This window comes from Phyllostomus hastatus, unplaced genomic scaffold (genome assembly GCF_019186645.2).
Source record: "Phyllostomus hastatus isolate PE091 unplaced genomic scaffold, TTU_PhHast_1.1 phas_contig_16, whole genome shotgun sequence".
In the NCBI taxonomy this organism is placed as follows: Eukaryota; Metazoa; Chordata; class Mammalia; order Chiroptera; family Phyllostomidae; genus Phyllostomus; species Phyllostomus hastatus.
Window position 1 is genome coordinate 25,204,660 of NW_025333643.1, and position 14,449 is coordinate 25,219,108.

Consider the following 14,449-nt stretch of genomic DNA (forward strand, 5'->3'; position numbering starts at 1 on the left):
AGTTGCAAGCCTCTAGTTTTCATTGATTGGAATATTTCTTGCCATTCCCTTCTGGCTTGGAGTGTTTCCAATGAGAAGTCAGCTGCTAGCCTTGTCGGGGCTCCCTTGTATGTTACTTCCTGTTTCTCCCTTGCTGCCTTTATGATTCTCTCTTTGTCTTTGAATTTTACCACTTTAATTATGATGTGTCTTGAAGTGGGTGTCTTTGAGTTCCTCTTGATTGGGACTCTCTGTGTTTCCTGGACTTACATTATTTTTCTCTCATCAAAATTCAGGAAGTTTTCCATTATCACTTTTTCAAACAGGTTTTCTATCATTTGCTCTTCTTCTCCTCCTTGGATCCTTATTATATGGATATTATGGTGTTTCGTGTTGTCTTGCAGTTCCCTTAACACCTCTTCATTCTTTATGAGTCTTTTTTCCTTTTCTTTCTCTTTCTGGGTGTTTTTTTCCTACCTTGTTCTCCAGCTCATTGATTTGACCCTATGCTTCTTCTAGCCTGCTTTTTATTCCTTCTACTGAGTTCTTCAATTCAGTAATTGTATACTTCATTTCCTCTTGGCCCTTATTGATATTTTCTATTTCTTTTTTTATGCTGATATAGTTTTCAGTGAGTTCACTGTAGTTTCCCTGTAGTTTTGGTAATTCTCAGTGAGCTCTTTGAGCTTCCTTATAATCATTACTTTGAATCAATACTTGAAAATTGACTTGCTTCTATTTCATTTAGCATTCTTTCTGAGGCTTTCTCTTTCATTTCCTTTGGTGTTTGTTTCTTTGTCTTCCCATTGTTTGATATTCTTCTTGTTAGCCTCTTCTTCTTAAATTGATCTGTTCTGACTCCCTGTGTTTCTGCTGTCAACTTCTATAGTAGGAGATCTGTGAGAATCAGTGGTACAGTCTCCTTAATATCTTGAACTTGCTTGTTTGGGCTGTTGTTTATGTTGGTTCTCTGTATGTTGATGTGTGCCCACCTGCCTGCAGTGAGCACGGAATGCTGTGGATGGTTTGTCGGAACATGAGAAAAACATACACAGAGACAACCAGGTCCTGTGGGGGAATCGGGACAGAATGGCCACCCTCTTTGAAGTGGGGAGAGCACCTCATGTTCATACCTAAGCAGATTTTTATTGATAAAACAGACTTAGTTTGTGGATTCACAGTCTGGCAGAAAAGATCAAAAGACTTACAGAGGTGGGGACAGAACTCCTGCTCTGATTCTGGGCAAGGTTTGTGGTTTTTAACATATGAAAGAGCTACAGGTTCCAAAAGTTTCCTGCCTGTGCTTTTAAAGTCCAAGTTAATAACATCCTCCAGCAAACAGATCTCATAGGACCTTGCATATTTTATGTCCCAGGCCTGATCACCCTGGGGGTCCGCTGTTTTTGGTCTGGGCTGCCCCTGCAGGCCAGAGAAGACAAAGACAGCCAGGAGACTTGGATTTCTCACATCCAAGAACAAAGACTCAGACTTTGACAAAACCAAGGGTGCAGGGGTTAATGTCCATCACACCTTCATTTCCACAGCCCAGTGAATTTCTTCCCAGAAGCCTCCACATGATCATGCCTGTCTTAGATGTTTCCCTCCATGGGAAATCTTACCCGTCATTGGCTAACTGATCAAGCTAGGAGGTTTTGGCACAGAACAGGAAGCGTTCATGCCAGGGAAATAAGGTTTTATCTCCTTAGTGGCTCCTGGTCCAGAGGTCTTTCACTTAGCCTAAGTCATGGGGAGTTCCAGCTTCCTGAGACCAGGCAGGGCAATCCCCAACAGTATGTCTTTGGGTTTTGATTGTTGTTGGGTCTTTCTTTGGTGGGTCCTTCCCTCCAGCTGGTTCACTGAGTGTCAGTCCTTCTTCCACCACATCTTGTATGCCATTATACAGGTACAGTCAGGTTGTGTCAAAGCTGGTTCTTCTGTCTGTCTGAGGTTATGTGGCTTCTTTCTCACTAATGTTCAATTCTTTGTTCTGGATAATTTCCCCACCATTTAGTTGTAATTCTAGATTGGTCGTCATTGGAGGTTAGTGCGGTTTTCACTCATTCCTCTGCCATCTTCCTTTATTATCTGTTGGTGGCTCCTTTTGGTGGGTTCTCTCTTTCAGTGGGTATATGGGTGTTCACAGCTCCCACCTACTCTTTTATGTGATCAGTTGGAGGGAGAAAGTGAAATGGATTAAGACAGCAGGAGTGTATTCTGTGGGATTTAAAGTACCAACCTGTAGAGAAGATATAGGAGATACTTTGGATAAGCATATTGTTAACCGTGATATTTCACCCAACTAGCCACTATTTAGAAAGGGTAGAAAAAAAATAAGACTTTTGTTAGAGAGGGAAAGGATTGTGAGTTGAATTCAGAAAACAGAGAGCTTGTGGGAAGTCAGATTATGAGATATAATGAGAATAAAGGGTAGAAAATTTGCATAGCATGTGAGACAATAGAGTTAACCACAACAGTAATAAAGTTCTAGAAGATAGTGAAATGGGTTAAGATCTGGGAGGGATACTGTGTAGCATTTACAGTTGTATGGAACAACAACTATTTACAATAATAAGGGAACAAAAATCATATGACAGAAAGTATATAATTTGAACAACAAGAATGGGAACTACACCACCTAGCATAGTGTGCTATTAGAACACAAGGGAAGTGAAAGAAAGACAATTAAAATACATAGTGAAAGAGAGAACAAGGAAAACTAGTCAAACAATACAATTAAACAAACAAATAAAATGAAGAAAACTAAACAGAAAGAAGAGAAATAAAAAATACTAATAAAATAAAATAAGTAAAAATAATAAAAATAATAATAATAAAAATAAACAATATGTAAGTTCTGTGGAATAGCAAAGTGAAATTTGTCTCAGTTTCTCAGTTGGCAGGATTAGCCTTGTGATCCCTCTTTGGGTCTGACTCTGGTCCTTTCACAGCTCCAGGTCATATTGCCTCATGTGGAGAAAAAAATAGAAGAAAAATAAAGAAAGAAAAGCCTCCTGCTGACTTTAAAGCAGCCATGCAAGTTCTGCTGGTCTACCTGGCTGCTGCAGGCTGACAAGGGTGGGACTTCACTCTTTTCCCTTCCTATGGTTTTGTAAGGATGGGGAACAGGTTTGGGCCACAGTTCACAGTTGTCCAGCCTCCAGCTGAGTTCCTCCATTTGTTGCTGGGCCCTCACTATCCATCTGCACCAGGCCAGAGCCTTTAATATGCCAGTTGTGCCATCCTGGAGGTGCAATATTTAGGGGCAACTCACATACCACCAGCTCTTTGCTGTCCTAGGTGGTGGGCATTCTCAAAATCTATTCAGGGCAGTTCAATTCCCCCACTGAGTTAAGTCTTTCTAGGGACTGCTAACTCCCTGAGCCCTGCTGCTCTTCTCTGCCAGGGGGCCTCCTACTTTCTCTAAATGAGCCAGCCAGGCCATTGGGGGCAGGAGTACTGCCCTGGCTGTTGCAGCAGGAGCAAGTACATGGTCCAGGTTGTGGCTGCAATGGCAGGGGCACAGCTGGGGTAGTAGGAGTGGCCACTTTGGGAGAGTTCCCTAAACAGCCACAGAGAGCCTTTTTTTTTTTTAAAACAAAATCCTCCTGTTCAAGCCTGCGACTCCTAACAAAATGCCCAGCCTCTCACACAGCCCAACTTTCCGACCAGACAAGATACTATCTGGGTCAGGGTCCATCATGGCCCAACTCTTCTCCCTTATCCATGTGTCACCTGGCTCCCCAATTTCTGGTGATGACCCAGCCAGTGTCCACAGTCTCAGCAGGTGAACACTGCCTCTGTGCATCTCGCACTTTGTCTTTATTCCCCCCCAGTGACTTCAAGCACCCACATCCATCCTGGTGCCACTCTGTCTTCCCTGTTTTGTAGGGGAAGAAGCTGTTGATTTGGCTCTCCTCCAAGGATCCTGCAGCAGGTGCTGTTCTGGGGGTTGTAGCAGCCTTGGTCCCTGCACTGTTCTCAGGGACCTTACTGTCCCAAAGCAATCTCCTTACTGTCTGTTTTTTCAATGTCCTCTACAATTTTGGTGTCCTTCCTTCATATATGCTGGGACACTGTTGATTGTTCACTCTGTTCCTCAGAAGATTGGCTAGGTGTTCCCCCTGTGTATAGGGAGAAGTGGACTCAGTTGAGTTAGTTAATATTTCAGTGCCTCAGCTTCTTTCTGTGTAAGGCAGAAAGTTTTTATACATGAGCAGCAATTTATATGAAATAACTAGTGCAAAGCATTAAGTACTTGGTACTGAGCACACAGTATGTAGTCAATATTATAGGTCACAGGTGGCAAACACAAGGCCCACGTACCAAATCCAGCCCCTCCACCTTGTTTTATCCAGCCTGGCACCTTGTTTCTACCCAGTGACAGCACTGAGCTCCTTGCCCCTAGTTAAGGAGTAGTTGCATTTGTACTGTCCTAATATTACATTTAGTCCTTTGAAGGCAACCACGAGGCTGATATGACCCCCCATGAAAATGATTTATTTAGTGAGGAAACAAATCATTCCCAATTTTTTTCAGGGTAGAATTAGAATATGATTTATATAGTTGGAATTTGCCAGGACTGGTGAGGTTGGGCCTCTAAATGTCACCGTAAAAGGGCAGAATTCCAAATGGTTCTTCTGCTTTGGGAATTACAGCCCTTGAGTGTGGCCATGTAGAATCAAATTGTTATATCCTATATTTTAGAGTTTCACTGAGGTACCTTTAGAATTATGAGAACTAGCAATATATTTTAATTGTTAAGGAGTTTCATTAAAAATGAATTTCTACTGCATTGCTTTATCCATCATTATATATAACTTTTACTTATGTTGTTAATCCTTGAGAACATTGACATACCAAATACTTGGTCAGTTAACCTTAGACATTAATTATTTATTTAAATTGTGGTAAGAGTAGAGATACACACCATTGGAAATTAGAATTGGTAATAGGTTCTTTAAACTAAGTACTTTTTCAGTAATATGTGGGAATGAATAATTCCCTTTGAAACTCCAAAGTTATAATGCACTCTAAGCATTGCTTTCCTCTGTAGATTTTGCCAGGGAACCAGTGGGAGACAAGTAACATTATGTGGAAATATTGATTCACTATGGGCACAATGAGTTTTGTTACAAAAAAGACAGTCTGTGGCCATTTCTTTTCTCATTTTCTTCTATTTTAAAAACTAAATATGTGGAATTGCTTATTGTTACTGGGACATTTATGTTTCTTCCTTTTACAGTATGAACTTAAAAATTTGTTGGGCCTTGACAATTTTTTCATGAACAGGATACCTTAAGGTCATGAAAAAGTTGAGCTCATGCAATTATGCCAGAGCTAGCTTATTTTTATTATGCCTGGTGTCTGGTATAGGAACTTCTTCTCATCAATACAAAGACTCATCTTTCTTACCTGTACTTATCTCTTGATCTAACTCATGTCAAAATGGGAAACTGAGAATATGGTGATTAAGAGTATAAGCTTTCCATCATTGGCTGGCTCCTATATTTAACTATGTGTGACCTTGGATCAAGTCCTGCAATGTATTTCATTTTTCTTGTCTCTAGAATGGGGATAATAATAGTACTTAATCCATGGGGTGGCTGTCAAAACTAAATAAAATATTGCATGTGAAATTCTAAATAAGTCCTCCATAAATACTAGGTGCCACCCAACTTGACTTCCCTGTGGTACATTGGACTCAGTTTCACACTTGCATATCAAATTTCAGAAATAACACATAATAGATATTAGCTAAGCAATTTTGTCTTCCAGCTTGTCGCACCATCTGTCTGTTCACAGCTTAGGTAAGAGGATAATATGGTGACAACAATACTTGACATTAATGATCAAAATTGATTCAGAAGATGCAGCCACATTGGGGCGCAGTGGCTGTCTGTGCTCACTGCATGTAAAGGTGATCTTCCCCTACAGCTTTGAAGGAAGAGGACTGGACCTTTTTCAGAGGGAGTTGCGTATGACACTGTATTATTAAAATATCAGAACAAATCTCCTCTTCCAAAAAGCCCTTCCAGACTAAACTACTGCATTTTCTAATCAAGAATCATACCGTTTCCTCCTCAGTCACCTTAAAATGATATTCACTACTTTAGGATTGCATATTTTTTAATGATGGAACTGCATATATGACTAACCTTTCCCCTCGGGGAGCATTTTTTGATTGGCTGCTATGTGCTGAATACTTTTCTGCCACTTACTTGAGGAGCAGCTTTGGTAAAGTCCCTGAACCTCTGTGCTGCCATCTGAAAAATGGAGACTATGCTGGTATCTGTCTCATGGAGTTTGGTATGAGGGTTCAGTGCATTAAAGTGCATATTCAGAGTTATGTGGGGTCCTGACTCGGTAACTCAGTTTGTTAGAGCACTGTTTCCACACACCAAGATTGTGGTTCTATCTACAGTCAGGGCACTACAAGAAACAACCAATCAATGCATAAATAAGTGGAACAAATCAATTATTTTTTCTCTCTCTTTCCCTCCCTTCTTCTTTCTTTCTAAAATCAATCAATAAAAAAAATTAAATCTTTAGAATAGTGTGGGGCACACTGAAAGTGCCCAGTGAAAAGTAGCCAGTATTACCATGGTATCTGGACAGTTAAATTATTTCCTCAGGGTTTTATTTTTAATAATATTTTATTGATTATGCTATTACAGTTGTCCCACTTTCCCCTTTGCCCCCCCAGCCAGAAACCCCCTAATCCTTCAGGCAATCCCCGCACCATTGTTCATGTCCATGTGCCATGCATATAAGTTCTTTGGCTCCTCCCTTTTCTGTGTTGTACTTTACACCCCTGTGACTATTCTGTAACTACTAATTTGTGATTCTTAATCCCTTCACCTTTTCATAAATTCCTGCAGACTCCCCTCAGGGTTCTAGAGTCCAGTCTTTCTATCTTTGAAATCTTAGCATGTAACTCCTCTACTGTTTTCTTCCTATCATTCATCTCACACAACCATGAATCCTGAGACTTTCATGCATAAAAGCTACTTATTGTTGGTTGGAGTTATCCTGGTGAGCCTGAGGAAAAAAAACATACCAAACCAGTGTTTTGAGGAAAACATGGCAGAAATGTTCTAGAATAAATTAAAAGTTCTGCTTGCCTATGGGGTTATCAGACCATGACTTATAATCTTGTAACCAAGCTAGGCTCCCCTTCTTGCTCTGATAGCCTTAGTTCTAGGGAGACTGAAGGTAAGTAAAGGTCAGTGCTGGAAGGAACTTGTGAAAATCTATTTTGGTTTTCATTCATCCAAGCTGCTATACAGAAAAGAAGCAACATGGCACATATTTCTGAGGAAGACTTTTTTTTTTAACTGAGGCCTAAAAAGCTCACAAGAAAGTTCTAGTCCAGCAGTATATAATCTCTTCCCTTCAATCTGTGCTCAATTTAATTTCATTACCACCCACATAACAGCAGAGAAGGAGGGAAGAAAGCCTATTACCAAGAAATAGAACTTGAGTGGTCATCAAGTGCAGTGGATGCTTCTGTTTTTGTTTTTTTTTTTCCAGGATAGCTTCTATTTCACCTTTTTCCTGGTTAGCTCTCTGCCTTCTCAGTCTACTTGGTTCAGGTGTGGTGCCAACTGCAGGAGTGAGTACATAACTCAGGTCTGAGACCTTCACCAGAGTGATTGAAAAAGGTACATTTTGGTCTGCTGGCCTTATTGGCAAAAGGGTGTATGCTTGGAGCTCCAGGGAGGTACAACTGCAGAGACCTTGCTGAGAGTGAAGCCAGCACAAAAGGAAGCAAAGCACAGATATGGGAAGACAAGATTTTTGATGATCTCTTTTAATCAACTGGATACCACCCAGCCTGAGCTTTCTACTGGGCTTCTCATCTATGATAAGAGTTGATAGATGTCTTCCTGTTTATTCATTCAAACAATTTTAGTTGGCTTTCAACCATCTCCCACTGAAAGAGACCAGTTTAGCAAGATTTATCCTCATTCTTGGATATTTGTGTTCCTAGGTCACGTTTAACTTTTGGGGAGCAGTGAGCATTAGATGAGATTTCATCAGTTGTCTCTAAAGAATCTGAAGTCACTGAGCTTCCCAACTCTTGTGTTTTGTCCCCTCCCTCTATGTTAGCAGAATACCCAGAATCAGCATGTCATAAAGGGAATGGTAAATAGCCTTATAAGACAAAGGAAACAGAAATCCTGTCCAGGATAATTCTATTTCATGAATAAGGATAGACTAACAATAACAGAAACTTGCTCTACATCTCACTCAAACTTCCCAAAATTTCAAAAGGGAGATAATAATATCAATCTTTTTTGCATATGGAGAAAAGCAGAAGTTGGAGAAGTTAAATAAGTTGCCCAAGATCACACAGTTAACAGCTGGTATATCTTGGAATCAAAACCATAATATTATTTGCACATGACAGAAAGCCAAGCTGGAAACCTATAACCTTCCTCATGCAGGGGTGCCTTTAGTCCAGACTCTTTATGCTAAGGTGTTGAGCCTATACCTATCACCTCAATCCTGTTTCCACTGTGCACTCTGCATCCACATTCTGGAGCATTCTTGTTAGGGGTGGGAAGCCTTTCCCCAGACATCAACTTCAGATGCTGCCCACCCAACCATCTGTGGCAACAGATTTGTGTGTTATCAATTAAAGTCAAAAGGAAGTTGGCAAAACCTCCTACTCTTAACAGGATGGGCTAAAACAGTTCCTGTTAAAACAGAAATGGGTTGTGTCTGATATTGGTAGTTGGTAGCTTTCCAAGAGCACTTTAAATACACCTCATGCCATAAATTGCTCAGTTCTGATTCTCTTGAAGACATTCCTTTCAGAGGTGGCTCATTTCCAAGAAGTGAACCAGTGTATGACTAAATAGGGTTGCCCCTATGGAAAGCTAAGCAACATCCACAATTTGAAGGGTCTGTCCCTGTGATTTTCTCATTGGAATTTACTTTGGAATCCACGATTACTTTTTAATCTACAAAATCTTCATACATATGGCATGTTACACCCAATTTATACTCACAAAAACTCCTGGGTTTCAATTACACTGGCAAAACATCCAACTTTTTCAGATGCCTCACTGAGGGACTACCACATTTCAAGTACTACACAAAATAACCTGTGATTTTAAGATAAACCATCTCTAGCACATGTGAAAATCCATCTCACTGTTTTTACATATTTGGATGATTTAATTTTTTATATAGAGATTTGTAAAACATATATGAAGCATCTATTATATACCATTCCCTACAGTAGGTCAGACCTGGGGAGTAGAGATTAACTATATATGGCTTCTGCCCTTGTGAATTTTCTACTGGACAGTTAAGATTAGCTAGTCAGTGGTGTTAGGTAAGCCTGACTGAAAATATGGATTTTACGATGTCTTATGAAGCAATATGTTTCAGAACCATGGAACCTTAGTCCCACTCTAAGCAGGTCCCTTTATTGACAAATAACATATTACCTACTATTCTACCAACATGCTCACAGCAATATGCAAGGAATGACAGCCTCCCTTTTTCTCCATTATAGAGTTTCTCAACCTCTGCATATTCAGTTTGGAGCCAGATAATTCTTACTGTGGAGCCGTTCATTCTAGGCATTGTAAGGTGTTTAGCACCCTGTCCTCTACCTACTAGATGCCAGTAGTGATCTCCTTCCAGATTTTTTTTGTCAAATGTCAAATGTCTCCTGGATGAATTGGTAGTTGGGGAAGAGTGAGGGCAAAATCACTTCCAGCAGAGAACCAACACCAAAAGTAGGTGAGTAAGAGTAGATGAGTGTTTTCAGGTATTGATCCACAGAAAACGTTCCCAATATTTCCAACATAATGAATTTATTCTATCATAGCCCAAATTAATGGAGAAAAAAATGAGTCATTCCTGAAGACAGAGGGATGGACTAACATCTTTCATGATTTCTGCTGATGCTCTAATTCTAGGACACTGTTTACCCATGCTTTGGCCAAAGTCCTCTCTCTCCCTGTCCCTGTGGGTCATAGTAATGACAGTACCTATTAGGCACACTCTTCACCCAGCACGCCCTGTATGTTGGCAGGAAACCTGGAGGAGTCTTCATTTTTTTAAGATTTTTTTTTGAGAAAACTTGGGAGAGACATTATTTTATTAAAGAGAAAAAAATAAAATATATGGGTGATGGGAAAATAACTTTCTGTGGTGTTAGGTACAAGAATAGACCATTTGTTAGAACCAAATATCTGTTAAAGTGTGACAAATTCTTGGAATGTATTTCTTAAATTTTGTTGTTGTTTTTTTACCAGTTTATTCCAATGAACTCTCTCATTTACTGTCAGCTGTCCAGGCCAGGTTGGCCAACAGAGAAGTGTCTATTGTCTTTTAGTCTTAAGGTCCTAATATTTATTGATGCTTGAGAAGAGAGCTCATGGATTAAAGGTTTATGACTTGGTTTTGAATTCTACCATCATCACTTCTGGGCTTTGAGATCTTAGAAAAATTTCTTAAATTTATTTTTCTAATTGTTGTTCAAGTACAGTTGTCTCCATTTTCCCACCACCAATATCCCCCTCCCCACTCACCCCAATCTTCCACCCTCAGTCCTTCCTCCCTTGGGCTTTGTCCATGGGTCCTTTATATGTGTCTCTTGACTCTTCCCCTTTCATGCCTTACCTTGTCCCTAAAAGTGTAGAAAAGAAAACTTTCTACTTGACTGATGTGACAATAAAACAAGAGAATTACTATTTATAAATTTAAAAATGACAAAGCAAATTATTTTTCAGTATGATAAGATATTGTAATCATGTGGCAAATCTTTGTTTCACCATTGTCTACATATGCATGGTTCTTAATATCAAATTGGGCAGCAATAAGACCATGAACATTAAGAATATGTTCTGACTACACTTTTTATATGAGTCTCTCTCTTCAAACAGGATCCCTCAATTTTCCTGTAATTTTCCACCTCAATATTCTGTCCTATAGAATTTTTAGCTTTCTTTTTCTATTTTTATTTTTTGGTTGGGCTAGGTTTTTTTTTAACTTTTTAAAATTGTTTTTCAAGTACTTATCTCCATTTTCCCCCCACCATTACCCCTATCCCAGCAATCCCCACCTCCCACCCATGATCCTACCCTCTTTGGTATTGTCCATGTGTCCTTTATACTTGTTCCTGAAAACCCCTCCCATTTTTCTCCCATTTACCCCCTCCCACTTCCCTCTGGTTAATGTCAGTTCCTTCTTAATTTCACTGTCTGTTTACATTTTATGCTTGCTTGTTTTGCTGATTAGGTTCCACTTATAGGTGAGATCATATGGTATTTGCCTTTCATGGCCCACCTTATTTCACTCACAATAATGCTCTCCAGATACATCCAATCTTTGAAGGAGCAAAGGGAAGGAGCTCCTCCTTTCTTCTGTGTAGTATTCAATTGTGTAAAGGTACCATAGTGTTCTGATTCACTCATTTATTGATTGGCACTTAGGTTGTGTCCAGCACTTGGCTATTGCAAATCGTGCTACTATGAACATTGGGGTGCATAGATTTTTATGGATTGGTGTTTCAAGCTTCTTAGGATATAATCTCAGCACTGGAATTGCTGAGTCAAAAGGCAGTTCCGTTTTTACTTTTCTGAGAAAATTCCATACTGTTTTCCACAGTGGCTATACCAGTCTATATTCCCACCAACAGTGCACTAGGGTTCCCTTTTCTCCACATCCTCTCCAAAAGTTGTTGTTTGTTGATTTGTTTATGATGGCCATTCTGACTGGTGTAAAGTGGTATCTCATTGTGGTTTTTTTTTTTAAACATTTTTTTTAAGATTTTATTTATTTATTTTTTTAGAGAGGGAAGGGAGGGAGAGAGACAGAGAGAGAGAGAGACAGAGAGAGAGAGAAACATCAATGTGCGGTTGCTGGGGGTTATGGCCTGCAACCCAGGAATGTACCCTGGCTGGGAATAGAACCTGGGACACTTTGGTTCCCAGCCCGCGCTCAATCCACTGAGCTATGCCAGCCAGGGGTCATTGTGGTTTTAATTTGCATCTCTCTGATGGCTTGTGATGCTGAGCATCTTTTCATATGTCCCTTGGCCCTCTATATGTCCTCCTTGGAGAAGTGTCTGTTCAGACCTTTTCCCCACTTTTTAATTGGGTTTTTTTTTTGTCTTCCTGCAGTGGGCTCCTGTGAGTTCATTATATATTTTGGAGATCAAACCCTTGTCTGAGATATCATTGGCAAATATATTTTCCCATACATGTGGTTCTCTTTTCATTTTAATGTTGTTTTCTTTAGCCATGCAGAAGCTTTTTATTTTGATGAGATCCCATTTGTTTATTCTTTCCTTTATGTCCCTTGCTCTAGGGGGCATAATGGTGAAAATATTGCTGCATGGAATACCTAATATTATCCTGCCTAAATTTTCCTCTAGGATTTTTAGATGGTGTTGTGATTTATCTTTAAGTAATTTATCCATTTTCAGATTAGTTTTGAATATGGTGTAAGTTGGTGATGGAGTTTCATTTTTCTGCATGTAGCTGTCCAGATTTCCAAACACCATTTGTTGAAGAGGCTATTTTTACTCCATTTTATGCTACTGCCACCTTTGTAAAATATTAATTGACCATAGAGACCTGGGTTTATTTCTAGGTTCTCTATTCTCTTCCACTGATCTATGTGTCTGTTCTTACACAAGTACTAGGCTTTTCTGATTACAGTGACCTTGTAATACAGTTTGATATAAGGCATTGTTATCCCTCCTACTTTGTTCTTCTTTCTCAAAATTACTTCAGCTATTTGGGGCCATTTATGGTTTCATATAAATCTTTGAAATGTTTGTTCTATATCTGTGAAATATGCCATTGGTACTTTCATAATATATACATTAATTCTATAAATTGCTTTGGGTAGTATTGACATTTTGATGATATTAATTCTCCCAATCCATGAATATCATTCCTGCTTCCACTTATTTGTGTCTTCCTTAATTTCTTCCTTCAGTGTTGTGTAGTTTTCTGAGTACAGGTCTTTTACCTCCCTGGTTATGTTTTTTCATAGGTACTTTATTTTTCCTGTTGCTATATCAAATGGGACTCTTTCAAATTTTTCTTTCTGATATTTCATTGTTGGTGTGCAAAAATGCCTTTCATTTCTGAATATGAGCTTTGTATTTCAGTGTCTTGCCCTATTCATTTATTAAGTCAAGTAGTTTTTTGGTGGAGTCTGTAGGATTTTGTATGTACACTATCATTTTAGATAAAAAATGACAGTTTCACCTCTTCCTTTCTAATTTGGATGACTTTTAAATCTTTTTCTTGTCTAATTGCTATGGCTAGGGCTTCCAATACTATGTTGAATAGAAGTGGTGAAAGCAGACATCCTTGTCTTGTTCCTGATGTTAGTGGGAAAGCTTTTAGTTCTTGCCCCTTGAGTATGATGTTGGCTTCAAGTCTCTCCTGTGTGGCTTTTATTGTGTTGAGGAATTCCCACTTTGCTGTGTGTGTTTTATCATAAATGGGCACTATACCTTATCAAGTGCTTTTTCTGCATCTATTGGTATGATCATGTGATTTTTGTCTTTGCTTTTGTTTATGTAATGTATTATATTTATTGATTTGTGAATATTTTATCACCATTGCATCCCTGGGATGAATCCCACTTGATCATGGTATATGATGTTTTTAATGTATTGCTGGATGCAGTTTGCCAGTATTTTGTTGAGGATTTTAGCATCTATGTTCATCAGAGCTATTGGCCTGTAGTTTTCTTTCTTTCCTGTGTCTTTGTCCTACAGAATTTTTAAATCTATTTTGTGTGTGTGTGTGTTTAGTTAAGAGCATGATCTCTGAGCTTAGATTTCAAGTTAAGTCTCAACTCTGCTCTTTTCACACTCTTTGACCTAGAGCATATCTTTAATAAACCCATATAGTGAGAGATTATAACTTAGAGTGTATTGGTGATAATATAATGACTGTAAGATGTTATCAAGGTAGTTAGACACTATTAAGCACTCAAAAGTAACAGTTATTTATAAACTTGAACTAATTAAAGATCTTTGACAAAACTGATATACAGAGGCTCTATCTTCCATTCAGTATTGTGTCCATTATGAAATATTACTCTAGGGGGATACTTTCCACATTACTATGTGACCTGTACTCCCTCAGGTTTTATAACCACGGTCTTGACTTCTGCTGCCTTTAGTAGAATGTTGAAAGCATGTTGCAGAAGCACCTACTGTTGAGTGTTGAAATGTTGGAAAAGGTTTCCTCAAAGCCAAAATGAGGAAGACTGAAGAAGTTGAAAAAAATAATGGATTAGAGCCAGACTTCTTAAACTTTAATGTGTGTGCCTCCCCTGGGGATCCTGTCAAAGTGAAGATTCTGGTTTAAGAGGTCTTAGGTAGGACTTGAGATTCTGTACTTCTAACAATTCACCATTGTGACACTGAGACTTTTGCAGGGACCACATCACATATGGAGGCTCTAGACTGGGAAGGTTGTCT

The 14,449-nt window shown here is 39.1% G+C and overlaps 1 protein-coding gene across 2 annotated transcripts in view; it reads left to right on the plus strand.

The window, feature by feature from the left end:
* Positions 1 to 14,449, plus strand: part of TAFA1 (TAFA chemokine like family member 1) — a 640,413-nt gene that overhangs the window by 161,939 nt on the left and 464,025 nt on the right. The window lies entirely within an intron of this gene.